We start from the raw sequence: 19,930 nt of genomic DNA on the forward strand, positions 1-19,930 counted from the left end.
CCCTGGTCCATGGTCTGGTAAATAAATAAGCTTGTAATTTATATCTTACTTAGACTGATCCAATGGAAGTGACTGGTCCTCCTTCAGAGTTGAGCTGAGCACTTGAAATTCTCAAGGTGTGTATATATATATATATATCTTGGGAATTTCAAGTAGTCAACAGGTGCAAGGGTGGGGTGGCCAGCTGGGTGCCATGATGTTGTGAGGGGGGGGGGGATGCACAATGACAAATGTCGGCAATGGCAAGAGAGCATGGTGCCTCTTCTGTCTACAGCTAGTTCCTGTCCTGTACATATATATATTATTTAACTAATAGGTAAACCCTGAGAATATATTCAAATAGATAGGACAAAAAATACAGGAAAAGTAGGTTTCCTTGTTAATTAATTTAGCTCATAATATTCTTGCTTTTCCCCTAGGACTACTTCAGCAATAAATATTCCAGAAACTATTGGAAAAGCTCTTTCAGTCATTTTGAAATGTGTAGGGCAGGAAAATCAAGCAATGTTCCCTTAGGGAGGAAAGACAAAATATATCTCTGCCCTACATAGGTATGAATTAAATAAAGGGACCAAGACACCTGTACTGGGTGAACACTGTGCTCTTCTCAATCCATTTATAGAATAATGGGATTAGTGACACGGTAATGTTTTTTGCTTCCTGCCTTATAAATATGTAAGTAGAAGATAGTGAATTATAATGGCATTATTAGAGATCTGCTACTGAGTGATATGGAATTAACAAAGCTCCTAGATATTTAAAGCACATACTTGCTCAGTGTTAACGTATATTAAATGCCTTTAGATCATTTGTGTTCAAATTGAATGCAGTTGTAGAATAACATTATGGGAATAATGAAATCTCCTTCATAATCTATGATTTGTAATACCATTTGGTAAAAATGCAGTTACCTATGTGTATATGCATCTATGTATCTCTCTACTGTATCTATCTATCTATCTATCTATCTATCTATCTATCTATCTATCTATCATCTATCTATCTATCTATCTATGATACTGAAGTTCCCTGTCACTAGTTATTGTCTCTGTATGTATGTAAACAACTGGGGTTGTTTTCTCTGGAAAAAAAGTGCTTGCGAAGGGACATGATTACTCTGTACAAATACATTAGAGGGGATTATAGGCAGTTGGGGGATGTTCTTTTTTCCCATAAAAACAATCAGCGCACCAGAGGTCACCCATTTAGATTAGAGGAACGGAGCTTTCATGTGAAGCGTAGGTGGTTTTTCACGGTGAGGGCAGTGAGGCTGTGGAATGCCCTTTCTAGTGATGTGGTAATGGCAGATTCTGTTAATGCCTTGGAACTCACTTTTTAAAAATTACAGCGACTATTCTCCCCATGGGGCATTAGCCTTAGAAGTGACTGGGGCTTAAATACAATCAGCCCTGATATAGGCTGCAGTGCAGAGGTTTCCAGACTTTTTGGTTAAAGTCCTCCTTGGATGCGTAACATTTTGTATAGGCCCTCAACCTACCCTCAACCATGACACATATATTCAGAAGGAAAACTATATATTTAAATCCTAAATAAGTGCAATTACCCAATATATCACTTTTTACATCACATTTATTCTAAGAAATGTTCAGCAATATTGGCAAGATATTCCCTGGCACAATTTGAATTATATTTTACTAGAATTATATTATACATTTTTCTGTAAATCCTCCTGATCCATCATTCCCTCATTTTCTTACATCATCTCCATTCCCATCTAGTAGCTTTTGACGAAGTGGCGTAAAGCCATGAAACACGTTAAGCTTATGGTGTGAGCAGTGTCGGACTGGGACCCCAGGGGCCCACCAGGAAACCATAGACTATGGGCCCACTCTCCAAAATATTTTTACTTCTTTCCTTATTCAACATCTTTATTCTCCTATTATTTTTAATCACATGCTAGCATCTAGCCTTCCATCTATTTTTCCTCTTTGTTCCCATTCAGAAATAGGGAATGCCTATGAAGTAGGCCAAATGGTTAAGAGCAGGAGGGCCCACTGACACCTGGGCCCACTGGGAGTTTTCCTGGTATCTGGTACTGGTGGGCCAGTCCGACACTGGGTGAGAGTCTCTGTGATGTTTTTAATAAAGACAATAAAAGTGACTTTTTAATAACAAAGTGATCCGGTGCTTTGCTATTACTTTATTTGCATTTGGAGAGTGACACCTGGACCGGGGGTGCTTGGAGGCTTGGCAGTGTGGCACACTTCGAGAACATAGTGAGGCATACCGGTGAGTACTCCCCAGATCTAATTAACGTCTATCCTGCTATACCCCTATTCTTCTTTCTATATTCTCCCACTCTCTTCAACCTTCACTAATAGAAATGAGCTAATTTGTCCCATTTTGTCAGTAAATGTGTAAAACGTCAGTGGGTGTTTTTTTTATGGTGACTTTTTTTGCGCCCATTGGTGTCTATGGGTGTTTTTTACAACAAAACCTGGCAAAAAATTTGCTTGTCACTATTCACTAATATCTAGTGATGAGCAAAACCACAGAAAATTTCACAAAACCACAGGAAAATTCACAAAACCACGTAAACATTTGTGAAACACATGGAAGTCGTGAGCTTTTTTTGCAGCCTTTTTCTTGCAGAAACTTTTTTCATGGCTACTTTTTCCATGCAAAATACATTGGAGTCCAAGGGCATTTGTTCTTGGTGACTTTTTTTCCCCAGAAACTGGATCCAAAAGGTTTGCAAAAACTGTACTTACTTAAATTTTTTTAACATGTACAATCATATTAGGCTAAGTGACAAACCAAGGTATACATGCCCTTTAAGTCAAAAACTAGTCTATATAGTTTAGCAGGTTTTAAAATGTAAATTATCTGTGTTTTTTTAAACAAAAAAATTGGATTAAATCTAATATTCTTTTAGATTATCTGTAAAAAAGCTGCACCATGACAAAGATGTCAAAATAAAAAAGTGTTTGTCAGTCTGTACACAGGAACTGCTGCATGGTTAATGGGTACCATAAGTGGCCTAGCAATGTATTCTGCTGCCAGCCTCACACAGTATGTACTGCAGAATCCAGTGCAATAACATCACATTTCTAGGAAATGTTTGCTATTGATTGTTGCATGAACTGAGTAATTTGCTCTAAGTATCTCAAAACAATAAAACTCCACTTCAGATTTCCATTTTCTCTCGAGATAATTATATGTGTTATTTAGAAATGCAATCTTGTTTTTTAGATGGTTTAGAAGCATTTTATTGTTTAAATAATCCCCTGTGGATGTTAATTATGCAATGGTACAAAATATCAGTCTTCAAATGGCATTTAAAAATGAAGAACGGAGTCAAAATGAAATGAGTGGAGCATGGCCAGGATTAAACTGCCAAACACTGTGCAGAAGTCCTGTTCTCTTGTTTAGTGGTTTACATTAACCTGACCTTGCATTTGGAATTGCTTCAAATATCCTCAGCTTGAAAGCTTTTGCTTATAGTTAATTTTTGGTCAAAGGGTTTTTGTTTTGATTTACATTTATAATACATTTTCACTTCATAATATTTCTATACATATATATGTACATGTCATTTCTCTTCCATTCATATAAATCAGGGGGCTCAAACTCAATTTACCTGGGGGCCGCAGGAGGCAAAGTCAGGATGAGACTGGGCCGCATAAGGGATTTCACAAAAAATTGGCTTTCAAGGGATAATGCATGGCACGGCGGGCGGGAGCTGCTGATTGCGGAAATGACGTTATGCCATCATAACAGTTATTATGGGAAGACGTTCTGTGTGCACAATTAGCTCCTTAGCAGCTAATTGTGCACACAGAACGTCTTCCCATAATAACTGTTATGATGGCATAACGTCATTTCCGCAATCAGCAGCTCCCGCCCGCCATGCCTTGCATTATCCCTTGAATCGCAATAAAAATCGCGATCCATTCATTGCTTTTGAGAAGGCGTTGGTGCGGGCCACAAAATACTGTACCGAGGGCCGCAAATGGCCCGCGGGCCGCAAGTTTGAGACCCCTGATATAAATCATTGTCAATGGAAAAATATCAATCCTCAGAAAATTAAATTCAGTACACAAACATTTATAAATATATACATTTATACATTTTAATATATACATATATACAACGTACATTTATATATGTATATATTACTTTAGGGATGCCTTAACTTCTTGTTGGATACTATATTCTATGATAAAAAATACACTTATTTATGCTTAAAGGGGCATAAAAAAGTGCCTAGGGTGCCAAATAAGGCTGTGATTGGCTATATGGTAGCCCCTATACGAACTGGCAGCCTACAGGAGGCTCTGTTTGGTAGTACTGCAGGTTTATATGAACCTAAAAAAACCTGGGAGCAACATCCAAGGGGTTGGTGAGCAACATGGTGTTCATGAACCACTGATTGGGGATCACTGATGTAGAGAGTAATATTCTGCAATTTGCAATTTGTCATTTGTCTTCATTGGTTGTTATTTGTGGTTTATAGATTACTTAGCTTTTTGTTCAGCAGCTCTCCAACCAAGCAGCGGTGTGAATGAGACCTATAATATAAATAGGAGAGGTCCAAATAGAAAAATACATAATAAAATTGTAGCTTTACAGAGAATAGGTTTTTTGGCTGTTGGGGTCAGTGAAACCTATTTAATAACTGGAATGAGTGACGTCCATTTCATAGATAAAAATAGTTGAAAGAAGAAAGCAAAAAATATAAAAAACTAGAAACAAAATTAAAAATAAAGACCAATTGAAAGAGGAATTGCCAATTCTATAACATACTAAAAGTCTGTTTTAAGGTGAACTGCACCTTTAAATTACTTAACTGTTATTACTGCAGGAATAATAATTTATTAGTTTTGCTAAAAAATTGTGTAAGTGCCTATTCATGTGGAGATATGTTGGGAAACCAAAGTCAGCCCTAATCATTCTGTTTCCCATTCATCTCCCTGACAGTCATCCTTGACAGGAAAGCAAAAATATTAGAAAGTCAAAGTTATGCTGGTGACGAAGGCAGGTGATCAGCAGCTTGAGAGAGGGGCCTAGAGAGGGGTTCAGCTTCAGCCCACCAGTGATTGTTATTTGCAGCACAAGGGGATGTCTGTCCGTCTGTATTCAGTGACCGTGGGGCACCGGTGCATTAGACATAACCTGCATACTCACTGCAGGAGTGCAGCTAATAACACAAGGGAGATAGGTACTGTGCACTACTGCATTGATTTTATGCCTACAAAGCAAGACTAGCAAATACAAGGTGGTCACCTAAGCTTTAGGTTTTATATTTGTGGGCATATGTGAAATCATTTTTGAAATTCACACAGAAGATCATATACAACTGCTTTAGTTGAACTGTTGCTGGACAAAGTTCTGGCCCATGTGTAAGTGGATATTACTAACTGGCCACAACAATCAATGCAGCTCTGAGTGCAGCATTTTATTGAATTTTACCACCAAGCATTTTATTGAATTTTACCAGCAAGTTGCTGGCATAATATCAAGAAGCATTGAAAACGGACATATTATTGAATGCTACCACCTTGAGATATTTATATATTTGCCCAACTGAATTAAATGTATATTTGTGTTGGGTTGAAAACCCCAACATACTGTTCTTCAACTTTGGCTTATTCTTCTGCTTCTTCTTATACTTAGCGCCCCCCATTTTCTAAACGCTACTCCTCCTACAGTTTTAGGCGTACAGCACCCAAACTCACCACACTTCTTCACCCTATAGCGGAGCAGGTTGCTTGTGCTTTTCTAAGTGATCCCGCCCCCCATCTTTTTGTGGCACCGCTCCGAACCCCCCAATTTTCCCATTGACTTTGACAGGGAAGATTTTCAAACTGCTGCCACACGTACGGCTTTGAAGCTACACCCCCCAAACTTGAATAACATAATCATGGGATCACCCTGAATGAAACAGCAACATTTGTTGGATAACCCCAAAGTGGGAGGGGCCAACAACAGCCAATAAAATTTTACCCATTGACTTTTATGGGGAAATTGAAACTGCTGCCAATCTTACAGCTTTGAGGCGACACTCCCCAAACTTGAATCACACAGTCATGGGCTCAGCCTGAATGAAAAATTTTTACCTATTGATTTGGCGGAAATCCAACCTACTGCCATTCTCACAGTAATAACACCAGGGTTCCAAAACTTTTTAACTTGGTCACTAGGGGACTGCAGTTTTAGTTTTGAAAAGTGGGCAGAGCCACCAATAGCCAATCAAATTTCACCTATTGATTTCTATTGGTTTGATGCCAGATTTCCCAAACTTTGCACAGTCAGTTACTGGGTGGCTACGCATTCAAGTTTTTTTATTTAATCATGGGATCACCCTGAATGAAACAGCAACATTTGTTGGATAACCCCAAAGTGGGAGGGGCCAACAACAGCCAATAAAATTTTACCCATTGACTTTTATGGGTAAATTGAAACTGCTGCCAATCTTACAGCTTTGAGGCTACACTCCCCAAACTTGAATCACACAGTCATGGGGTCAGCCTGAATGAAAATATGATGATTGTTGGATGCCAAAAAGTGGGCGGAGCCACCAACAGCCAGTCAGCGTTTACCTATTGACTTTCAATGGGGAAATCCAACCTGCTGCCATTCTCACAGAAGTAAGACCAGGATCCCCAAATTTTCCACAGTTGGTCACTAGGGGACTGTAGTTTTAGTTTTGAAAAGCCACTAACAATCAATCAGATTTTACCTATTGACTTTTAATGGGGAAATTCAACCTGCTGCCATTCTCACAGTATTAACCCCAGGGTCCCCAAACTTTTCACAGTTGGTCACTAGAGGACTGCAGTTTTAGTTTTGAAAAACTAGGCGGAGCCACCAACAGCCAATCAGATTTCACCCATTGAATTTTATTGGTTTGATGCCAGAGTTAGCAAGCTTTACAGAGTCAGTCACTGTGTGACTTCGTACTCAAGGTTAGAAAAAGTGGGCGGGGCCGCCAAAAGCCAATCACATTTCTTTCATTATTTTCAGATTTCACCTATAGACTTCATATGTTTAAATTTAAACTGCTGCCATTCTTTAAATATTAATACTAAGGTCCCCAAACTTCGCAGAGCTAGTCACCAGGTAACTGCGGTTCAGAGTTAGAAAAAGTGGGTGGAGCCACAAACAGCCAATCAGATTTTAACTATGGATTTTCAGTGGGTAAATTCAACCTGCTTCCATTCACACAGTATTAACACCAGGGTCACTAGAGGACAGCATTTTTAGGTTTTAAATAGTGGATTGAGCCACCAACAGCCAAACAGACTTTACCAATTGATTTTTTTTTTGTTTACATTTAAAATGTTGCCTTTCTCACACTATTTATGTCAGGGTTCCCAAACTTTGCACAGTCAGTTACTGGCTGTCTACATATTCAGGGTTAGAAAAAGTGGGTGGAGCCACAACAGCCAATCACATTTCACCAATTTACCTTCAATGGTGAAGTGTATAATGCTGAAGTGTTTATGCCCGAGTCCCCAAACTTTGCAAAGTTGCTCACTGGGGACAGCAGTTCAAAAATAGGAAAAGTGGGTTGGGCCACTAACAGCCAATCAGATTTCATTCATTGAATTTTATTTGTTTAAATTTGAAATTCTGTCATTCTCACACTATTTATGCCAGGGTGCCCACTGTTTGTCACTGGGTGACTTTGACTCAAGGTTACAAAAAGTGGGCACACCCACCAACCACCAATCAGAAAAAGTGGGCAGAGCCACCAACCGCCAATCAGATGTCAATCTTTGACTTTCAGTGGGGAAATTTAAATTGCTGCCATTCAGACACTATTAAAACCAAGGTCCCCAAACCTGCAGAGTGGTTTTTACTATATAACTATGGTCCAAGGTTAGAAACAGTGGTCAGAGTCAACAAGAGATCAGATTTCATTCAGTGACTTCACGTTTTTTAACCCAACATGAAGTTTGTTCTCTCCCTTTCTAGTTCAGTTTGATATTACAACAATTGGCCACAACTGTATCAGGTGCATCTCTGGAACAATTACACAGGAATTATGGGGGGGGGGATTACACTTTGTCCACTGCTCTTGTGCTCATAAATGACCCCTAGAAGGTTTCAAGTTTATAAATCCACCAACTTTAAAAATATTGCACTTTCTCATTTTCCTTTTTAAGATTATTCAATTGTCCTCCTATTCTTTCCTGATGGCAGTACAACACAGACACTTATACTTGAAATAACATTTGAAATAATGGTCAGTAATTGCATTAGAATGACTAAAATGTAGAAAATTCCCTTAAATTGCAGTTGTGTGGTCAAGCTTAATAGCAGTCCCAGTTACCTAGCAACATTTTAAGAGTGCCAGAATGAATCTCTGTGGCCCTGCTGGAGCTCCTGGACCAGTGAACACCCTCTATAGGGGAGGTCATACAGAATGTTCCTTGCAACAGTGCACTAGAGTGATGGCTATAAAGAGACACCATATGGCACATTACAAAGACTGTTCAGACCTCATTATACATGTTATAGATTGACAGGCAGCTAAACCGTTTTTCTTCATCAGCTCACTGAAACTGCAGATTCATTTGTGTCACTTTTATTAATTAGGGATAGGGGAAACATGTGTAACGCTTGTTTGGCTATGGAATGGTTAAAACCAGGCTAGTAGTATATAAGACCATGGGTTACATGCAACTCTCTTTAACAGGATGGGCCTTCGCTTAGGTGGAAGATACCAGATGGAGCTGAGGGTGTAGTTGAAATACAACTCACTGTAGCTGTGTGATGCAGGTGTACAAGAGTAGCTGAACTATGATACAAGTTTAGAAAGGTAGAAATAGCAGAACCCACTGAGGATAACAAAGGAGGATGCCACCGGTTTATCCCACCTCTTTTGGAGACTGGGCAGGGTAAAGCACTTGTCAGCTTGGCACCACTTCGGAAGGCAATCTGGATAGTTACTCCAATCCTCAGATTGATAACCTTTAACTTTTGTGGGTCCTACGGCTGGGCATGGATCAGGGTTTATACTAACCTGTATCCTGTCACTTATCTGTGTCCCTAAGCTAAGGCAACATTGCCGGATGGAAGGAACACTTCCAGCTGTCTTCTAGTTGGGGCCTGAGCTGCCCTTGCTATCTAAATCTAACTAACTCATTCTCCTAGAGGGTGCTATAACAGGTGCTGCTATTCTTTCCTCGTTCACAGGGCCCTGTCCCCGACTTCACCAGAGTAAATATTAATCGCTGGGGTAATGGCTTTGCTGTACTGGGGCCTATTTCTGCACCCAGGCTCAGTGGAGCTGTTCTTGGGTAAACAGAAGGCAGCCAAAGAGGAAGTCACACCTCCTTGCCAGACACTATATCAGTCTGCAAGGGGTGTGAACAACTGAACTAACCAATAGGGTATAAGTGCAAACTAGATACATAGGACTAGTAACAGTAGAATATGTGAAGAGGTAGTGTTTAAAGCCATAGGGGAGCTAAACCCTATGGGTCCCTACACATGGAAAACAGAAAATAACAGTATTTACTAAGGGACAGATTTTTCTATTCATTCTTTTGGCATTTTTAGAAGCGCTTTATCAAATGGTGAACTCTAACTTTTACCCTTTGACAAATACACTTATAAAAATTCCATCGGAAAAAGTAGAAAGTGGGTGAGTTATTTGTAGCAAGCTTTAATTTCACACTTAAATCTACCTGCCTTGAGAGGAAACTTCCGCGATGTCAGGGAAATCGCGGCGCAGCGTATGCCATCCCACCGGCGATTTACATTTTCGCCGGTGGGATGGCATTTCGGGGAGATTAGTCACCCACGAACAGGGAGATTTGTTGCAGGCGACTAATCTCCCCGTGTGCCAGAGCCCCTACCCAGCAAATATCCTTGGAATAAACAAACAGACAGCTGATAGACAAAATACTCTATGTACAACTTATTTGAGAAACAAATAAAGCCTGCTACAAAGCTAATGAATTGTATAGTTAGATCTTTTGTTCATGACAAAAATTTGTACACAATATTGCACAAGTCAGCACTTGGTGTTGGGGGTTTGCTAAGAACTCTGTTATAAAAGGGAGCCTCCACCATGTGTGAGTAGCTTTGCCTAGGACTCCTGAACGAGTGCCGGGACATTTGGATCATCGCTTGGTTATCAGGAACCTGAAGGTCTTGCACCAAAGGTTGTGGGGCTCCCCGATTGTGCTGAATTGATGCAGAACTGGGTATGCTTGTAACTATAATCATACAAAGATAAGTAAATCTATTTGATTCTATTATTACTTGTGTGTGTGTAAGTTATTGTTATTAATGTCAATTAATACAAATTATTAATATTAATAAAGGTTCACCCCCTTTATTACATTATGCATCTACTAATTGCATAGAAAGTAAGACATGGGTAAATAACCATGTATATTAATATATTAATTTAGTTGAAATATATAAATCCAATATATATATAAATACATATATATATTCTTGCAATATCGGCACTCACCATAAATAAAAGGCAACGGCCGGGTGCTGATCCACAATACACATCCAATTCATTGAAAAGCACTCACGGCATAAGGCTCAATAAAGGTAATTCTTTTATTCCAAAAAAGTATCTACGCGTTTCAATCCATACATCCTGATGACGATCCTGTATGGATCGAAACGCGTAGATACTTTTTTGGAATAAAAGAATTACCTTTATTGAGCCTTATGCCGTGAGTGCTTTTCAATGAATTGGATATATATATATATATATATATATATATACTGTACATATATATATATATATACATACATACATATGTATAATCTTCAAAATGTTGGAGATTAATATTACACAGCAGTAATGCAACCAAAGTACTAGGTGAGGTAGAATTAATGCAGACATTAACAGGTTCCAGTTGTGAACACTCTAAATATGGCAGTTACACTTGGCCACATGGTATGGTAAGGCAGCCTAGGAGGCCATTTCTTAATAATTACACCAGTAGGTGTTTAAAGAAAGCATCTCAGCCCCATAGCAGACACCACAACTAGAACATGTCAAGCACACCGGCAGTATTAATTAGGTTGCTGATGATAGTTGTAAGGTGGCAACACATGCCCAAATGTGTCTGTAAGCTTGGCTTATTTTGACCATACCGCCTGACCTCTGTATATCAGATCAAGGAGCCATTTTAACAGATTATCGAGCAATTATATCAAATCACAGATGATCAGACTTAATTGAAATTGTAGTGAATTGTACGCTTATGCCCTAATTGATGCTGTGCCTGGAACTGATGCAATTCACACACACATTCAGAAAGTAAAACTTGGGTGTTAACTTTTGAATGATTTACCAACAGGAACACTAATTTGCTCCTACACTTGTAAATAGTGTGCAAATATTTGTACACATGATTTTGTGGCAAAAATGCATTTTTTGGGTCTCCTTCATGAAACCACAATTAAGATTTTTTGTGAAAAATTCGTATTTTTTCTTATAGAAATTTTTGTAATGTCCACGAAAATTTTGTTGAAATTCCACAACTTTTTCATAGTTTTTATTAACTTCCACAGAAAAGTCATATTTTTTGCAAAGACTACGACCATTTCGGAATTCGTTCAAGCTTTGGTATCATGACTATCTTTTGGCCAGGTTGGAGTTGCAGAGTGCCATTGAGTCCCGTGGAAGGCTTCCAAAATCATACATTGAAGGTTTCAAAGCCAGAAAGGTTTTCACGCCGTTTACGAACGGAAATTTCCAAAAATTTTGTGACTTTCGGAACGCAACCACAATATTTTGGTATGACCGATAAAAGAATTTTCATGACATTTTCGAACAACAGAGATTATCATGGTTACTCCGAATTTCTTGCATATCGTGCTTTTAACCACAAAAAAATTGTAGTTTAATGAATGGGCCCCTTTGGGGCAGATTTATCAAAATGTGAGTGTAAAGCCTAATACATAAAAGCTTACCATGTTCTATTCATTCCTATGGGATTTTTAGAAGGGTATTTATCAATAGGTGAAAGTTAGAACTCACCGCTTGATAAATCCACTTTTAAAAATCCCATAGGAATGAATAGAACGTGGGTGAGTTTTTATGTATTAAGCTCTAAACTTGCAGTTTTGCCCCTATTACCTTGACTAGGTGACTTGTATCTGCCGAAAGGTATTGGTAATATTTTATATACACATGTTGTTGTTCGTAAAATGATCTATTGCTGGATGAAAGTTGTAGTTCTGTTTAGGTGGCTTCATTTAACGTGGCTTCATTTAATTTCAACCCAAATCCACCTGAGCCAGGCAAATGTAACTCTTAAATATAATAAATGCTTAACAATTTAATTTTACCAGCTTAAAGCTTCCCAGACATTCTGTTATATATTGTAAAAGAGAACTCGATAGCATTAAATTAAATTAGAACATTTCACAATTGAAGTGAAATTAAATGCAAACTGACCCCTACTGCACAAAAGGTGAATATTTGATACCTGCTTATTATCAGAAAAGACAGTTATAAATAATATGCTGCAGTTTTATGCTAATTCCTTCTCAATAAGCTGTTATTTGACAGAATTCAGATCTTCCTGGACATAAAAAACAATTAAATACTAGTGTATCAGCTTCCAAATCATCTTGCATTTACATTTAGCATAATTATAGTTAACAAATTACAGAAAATAATAGAGTATGGTAATAATTTCTCCAATACAGACCAGATGCCACGAGCAGGTGTAAACTTAAAAAAAAAAAAAAAAAGAACAGATGAAAAGACAGCAGATTTTCGAAAAAAAACATGCAGAGCAAACATCAGATTTGCAAATGTAGCTATTTATGTTTGATTATCCTTGGTTTCCAGATCTTACAAAGAAAAAAATGCTCTATAAATTGAATTTCTGAAAAGGTTTATGTGAAGCTAAGCTACCACTGTACATTACAGGACATTTTATGTTACTGCCATTCAACAAAGCATTGAATTTGTACCAAATTATCTGATACCTTTTGAGTGGCCTGGCAAGGTAAGGGTTCCTTTAACAGCCTGGTACAAAGTCGAGAATTTATGGTCAGATTGAATGCTGAACTCTCTATTTAACTTAAACTGATAAATGAAAACCATAAAAGAACACATTTAAATAATCTCAGTAAGAACAAAGCAATACAGCAACATTTTGAAAAGTCACAACGACTAATCTGCGCAGTGAAAATGTGCAAGCGATTATTTGCAGCGACAGCCATTATACTCTATGGGCGAAAAGTCACTGCAACTGACTTAATTAAGTTGCAGTGACTTATCGCCCCCTGTGTCTTCACCCTAACTGAAAGTTCAGGCCTGCTGGTTACACTTTGGGGCACATTTACTAAGACACGAATCCGAACCGAATTGGAAAAATTCCGATTTGAAAACGAACATTTTGCGACTTTTTCGTATTTTTTGCGATTTTTTTCGGCGCCTTTACGACTTTTCGGAAATTATCGTGACTTTTTCGTTACCAACACGATTACGAAGTTTTTCGTAGCCATTCCGAAAGTTGCGATTTTTTCGTAGCGTTAAAACTTGCGTGAAAAGTTGCGCCTTTTTTGTAGCATTGAAACTTAAAAGGCGCGATGTTTCGCGCAAGTTTTAACAATACGAAAAAATTGCAACTTTTTGCGCAAGTTTTAATGCTACGAAAAATCGCCAGATTTTGCGCAACTTTCGGAATGGCTACGAAAAACTCGCGTTTTTTCGCACAAATCGTATTGGTAACGAAAAAGTCGCGATAATTTTCCCAAAAAAATCGCAAAATACCGATCATTGCGAAAAAAACGCAATCGGACGCATTCGGCCCGTTCGTGGATTAGTAAATGTGCCCCTTTATGTTGGTGCACACTTATCTGTAATCCAATGTGTGACATCCATAAAATACAGTACATTAGATTTGTAATCCAGTGTTCTCAGGGATTACAGTGTCCAGTATTTAGTCCTGGTTCTCCTCTTGCATAGAACTGGGCCACTAACTAAGCTGGAGTGACTGACTCTAACGGGCACTGGAACCTGGGGCTCTATCTCACTCTGATCAGAGAAGGGACCTGACTAATGAACCTTCTGGCTCTTATAAAACAATTTCCTAGGCCCCTGGGCCATAACTCTGTACTACAGTACCTACAGTAAGGGCCTATTGGAACTGGAACCTAAGGGTCCTAAAGTGCCATAAGAGTAAAATCCTTCCCTGACTGACACTTACTGGCACACTAAGAAGAACCTGCAGTTGGTGCAGCCTTTCCTGCACTTTGCCAACCATGCATCCCAGTGGGTCTTTTTCTCACTGCTGCCTGATCTGTGCATGTTCCCTCCTTGCCTTATTGCCCTGGCTTCCTTTTTCCCATCTCTCCTTGCATAGTCACATGGTATCAGCCTTGCTTATTTTTCAGATTGTTTAAGGCTGCCATCTGCAAGCTGGAGGAGACCTTTTCACAGACCTCATTTGCCTGCCTGTTACAGTATGTTCTCTACCGTGTCTGCAACACAATGCTCCTCAACTGAAGTCCTTAGCCTTTCATTACATTGTTCAGGGGTCATTTCTCAACCACTCCTTCTTATTTGTTAAAACAAATGCAAAATTACTGCAGGATCTTTTTCTAAAACATAAGAGGTCATTTACAATTCCCTGGGGCAGAAGTGCAAAAGTGCTCAGTAGATCATTCCGGCAGCACTTTTGCCCAGGGGAATGACTTGATATGCACCACCCCATTGAGGCTAGCATACTCCTCTGCTCCCTAACTTGCACTTGTAAATGTCACACAAGTTAGGGGGCAGGTAGGGGGAGGAAGGGAGTTTTCCCAGCCCATTTCAAAAGGGCTATGCCAAACACTTACAACACCCTATTCAAAGGGTAAGCCGCAAGTTTTTGTGCTTCAAAATAGAGTGCTGAGACCTGCAGCAATCTGCAATAGCAGAATGTAGTATGTAAAGTGCAAAAAAAAGTATTGTATTTTGAACACTGCCAAGGAAGTCGTAAATGACCTCTTTATTGTGAACAACATAATTTACAAATTATTGCCTGAAAACAAAATTTTTATATATTGTAGTTGGATAGATAGATAAATGGATAGATACATAGATAGAGAGATGCCCGAGACAAATTAGAAGTCCACTTGCGCTGGCAAGGATCTGTCCCCACAATATGTAGCACGTGTGAAACATCACTGATTAACAAGGGATAACAGAATAAAAGATGTGCAATCTAACATTCTAATACACTGTACACCATAACAGCTGTTCCAATTATAATAGTCAATGAACCATTTAAACAGCAACTGGCAGACAAGTGGGAATTAGGTGGTATTGTGTGAATGAACATTTTTCATATGTCCATCATGACTTGGTCATCTGAAGGATAACAGGGAAAGTTGTTTAGCCAGAGTCACAAATAACTGTTTGTTTGCTATCACTTATTATCAATAAGAGCGGGACAATGCTTGACCCAACAGGAGGGAAACATCCTATTGATAAAAGATGCACAAATACATGTGTGATTATCATTACTCACAATATCTGGATTTTCAATAAGCCAAGCATTATACTGGCTCCAGGAAAATAACCAAATGTTATCCACTTCAGGACTCAAAGACTAGGTAGATCATCAGTTCGTTATTATTATAAAGCAATGTGCATTTGATACACCGAGAGCAATGTGCAGTGTCAGGGAGGGGATGCTAAGCAGTTATAAATGGGATGCAGAGAATAGCACTGTAACATTAGCTCGAATTTGTACCTGGGCAGCATGGTAATTATGTTGGGTTGAAAACCCCACAGACTGTTCTTCCACTTTGGCTTATTCTTCCACTTCTTCTTCTTATTCTTAGCGCCCCCCATTTTCTAAACGCTACTCCTTCTACAGTTTTAGGGGTACAACACCCAAACTCTCCACACATCTTCACCCTATAGCGGAGCAGGTTGCTTGTGCTTTTCTAAGAGATCCCGCCCCCCGTCTTTTTGTGGCGCCGCTCCGAACCCCCCAATTTTCCCATTGACTTTGGCAGGGAAGATTTTCAAACTGCTGCTACACTTACAGCTTTGAAGCTACAGCCCCCAAACTTGAATAACATAATCATGGGGTCACCCCGAATTTAACAGCAACATTTGTTGGATGACCCCAAAGTGGGAGGGGCCAACAACAGCCAATCAAATTTCAATCATTGACTTTAATGGGGAAATTGAAACTGCTGCCAATCTTACAGCTTTGAGGCTACACTCCTCAAATTTGAATCACACAGTCATGGGCTCAGCCTGAATGAAAATAGGATGATTGTTGGATGCCCAAAAGTGGGCGGAGCTATGAACAGCCAATCAGATTTTACGTATTGACTTGGCAGAAATCCAACCTGCTGCCAGTCTCACAGTAATAACACCGGGGTCCCCAAACTTTTCAGAGTTAGGCACCAGGTAACTGTGGTTCAAGGTAAGAAAAAATGGGCGGAGCCACCAACAGCCAATCAGAGTTTACCTATTGACTTTCAATGGGGAAATCCAACCTGCTGCCATTCTCACAGTATTAACACCAGGATCCCCAAACTTTTCACAGTTGGTCACTAGGGGACTGCAATTTTAGTTTTGAAAAGTGGGCGGAGCCACCAACAACCAATCAGATTTCACCTATTGAATTTTATTGGTTTGATGCCAGAGTTCGCAAACTTTGCACAGTTAGTCACTGGGTGACTTCGTACTCAAGGTTAGAAAAAGTGGGCGGGGCCGCCAAAAGCCAATCACATTTCTTTCATTGTTTTCAGTGGGAACATTTTAACTGCTGCCATTCTCACATGTTTAATGTCAGGGTCCCCAAACTTTGCACAGTTTGTCACTAGGTGACCATGTTCAAAGTTTAGAAAAGTGGGTGGGGCCAACAACAACCAATTAGATTTCACCTATAGACTTCATATGTTTAAATTGAAACTGCGGCCATTCTTTAAATATTAATACTAAGGTCTCCAAACTTTGCAGAGCTAGTCACCTGGTAACTACGGTTCAGAGTTAGAAAAAGTGGGTGGTGCCAACAACAGCCAATCAGATTTTACCTATTGATTTTCAATGGGAAATCCAACCTGCTGCTATTCTCACAGTATTAACACCAGGGTCACTAGGGGACTGCATTTTTAGGTTTTAAAAAGTGGGTGGAGCCACAAACAGCCAATCAGGCTTCACCTATTGAATTTTTTTGGTTTATATTTAAAATGTTGCTTTGCTCACACTATTTATGACAGGGTTCCCAAACAAGTGGGAGGAGCCACCAACAGCCAATCCATTTCCACCCATTAGATTTCATTGGTTTATATTTAAACTGATGCCATTATATAAGTATTAATTCCAGGGTTGTTAAAGTTTCCAGAGTTAGTCACTGGGTATTTGCCATTCAAAGTTAGAAAAAAAATTGGGCGGAGCCATCAACAGCCAATAACATTTCACCTATTTACTTTCAATGGTGAAGTGTAAAATGCTGTCAGCCTCACAATTTTTATGCCTGAGTCCCCAAAATTTGCAAAGTTGGTCACTGGGGGACTGCAGTTCAAAAATAGGAAAAGTGGCCAACCACCACCAATCACAATTCACCTATTGACTTTTATTGGTTTAAATTTTAAGTGCTGCCGTGGTCCCTAAACTTCGCAGAGTTAGTCACTGGGTAACTGCAGTTCCAGGTTAGAAAAAGGGGGTAGAGCCACCAACCGCCAATCAGATGTCACTTGTTGACTTTCAGTGGGGAAATTTAAGTTGCTGCCATTCAGACACTATTAAAACCAGGGTCCCCAAACTTTGCACAGTGGTTTTTACTGTATAACTGTGGTGCAAGGTTAGAGAAAGTGGGCAGATTTAATAAGGTGCTGCTAATTACAAGCACAGGAATTGTGCTAAAAAACATGGAATGTTAAATCTTTGCACCTTCCGCTTTTTGAAATTATTGACTGATGCCGAAGATTTTTAATTGCACAGCAGTACTGGCTACCAGTTTTCACTTAATCTTTTTATATTTAAGAGTCCTTGGCCGGGTGGGAAAAGGAGAGGCCCTTATAGTGTTGCAGTGGTGGGAAAGGGCCATTTGCTTAAGTAATATCTAATGTGGCAAGAAGCAATTTTCCCACCCATATGCCACTTGCAAAGTGAAAGTCTTGAAGCCCCAGCATTAGATTTGCACTGGCTCAGCCTGAGAATGCGCAAGTACAGACCAGAGCGCTAGAAAACATTATTCCATTACTCTGCCCAAAGCAACTGTATGAGATGGCAAAAGCTTTCAAGAAACCCATTATCCAGAAAGTTCCAAATTATGGAAATACCATCTCCCATAGACTCCATTTTAAGGAAATAATTTCAATTTCTCTGTAGTAATAAAACAGTACCTTGTACTTGATTGAATTAAGGTAATCCTTATTGGAGGCAAAACAATCCTATTGGGTTTATTTAATGTTTAAATGATTTTTTAGCAGACTTAAGAATTTAGGAATGGAGATCCAAATTACAGAAAGATCCCTTATCCAGAAAACCCCAGGTCCTGAACATTCTGGATAACAGGTCCCATACCTATACCACCAACGCTGTCTTCATTACTCACAAACCCACAACACCGACAAAGGATCTGCAAAAGAGTTTTCGGAACTGGATTAATCAAATTACTTTCCTTTAATATTACAGAGTTCATTTGGATTGAAAAAACATGATAGGTCAATTGCATCACATTTAACCCCCGCAAATTATCCCCAGTATATATATATATAAAGCAAGACAGTGAGCCGCGGCTCACTGTCTTGCTTTATACATGTTTTTTGCAAGCACCTGGGGCAGTTGATTATTATTAGGGTGTGCTCTGTCTTGTTCTGTATATTATATATATATATATATATATATACACACACACACATACAGATATAGCTACCAATACACATGCACTAATATACTGTATATATAAACATAAATGTATAAAATTAACTGTAGTTCCTGCGAATACTATAGCCTTGGATATTATGCTTGTTCAAGAAATCATCCAGGCCCCTCTTATAGGCATTAACAGAATCTGCCATCACAACATCACCCAACAGGGCATCCCCCAACCACCTATGCTGCTTCAAATGAAAATTCAGTTCTCTAAGGGGTGACCTCTTGTTCTTTGTTTTTTTTTCTATGTGAACCCCCCATCTCTCTATAATCCCCTCTAATGTACTTGTAAACATTATGTCCTTATCCTGTACTGTACTTATCCAAAACAGGTAGGATTTGTATTGGGGGATATTATAAATTAATTTGAGCCACTGGCCCAGACAGACTGTATTCTATTGCAACTAAAGGGTTAAATATTTTTTTTTCTGGCTTGTGCATGTGGAATTGTTCCTTTGGCAAGTATAAACTCACCCACTCACAGGGTTGGACTGGGAGGTGCAGGCTTCCGCCTAGGGGCCCTGACACCCCACCATGGGCCCCAGCTGTGGCCCCCACAACCCTCAGGAGCCCCTGCTAACTGTGCAACCCCCCGAGCTTGTGTGTATTATACTTATCGTAGGCGCTATCAGGGGAGGGAGCTCAGCAGGGGAGCACTGGCGGTGATCAGGTCTATGTTGGCGTTGACTGAAGAGAAATAAAATGGTCTAAATAGGGAGATAAGTAATACAAAATAACAATAAAATTGTGAACCCAGAGATCAATAGGTTTTTGGCTTCTGGCGTCAGTGGCCCCTAATGAAAACTAGAGGAGGAAAAAGAGGAATGCATATAATTAAAATATATATATGTAGGGACCCATAGGAACTAAACTTCCTATGGCTTTAGCCCTACACTGTGCTATCTGCTGTTACTGAGCAGATTGTAATGTTGCCACTTTAGTTATGTGTCACTATGCACTTATTGGCCCTTAGTTAGGATGACCACTTCCTGCACACTGTAATATAGTGATTTGCAGGGTGTGGGCACTTCCTCTTTGGCATTCCTATCCTTCAGAACAGGTTGCACATTGAGCCTGGGTTCT

This window comes from Xenopus tropicalis, chromosome 4 (assembly GCF_000004195.4).
Source record: "Xenopus tropicalis strain Nigerian chromosome 4, UCB_Xtro_10.0, whole genome shotgun sequence".
NCBI lineage: Eukaryota > Metazoa > Chordata > Amphibia > Anura > Pipidae > Xenopus > Xenopus tropicalis.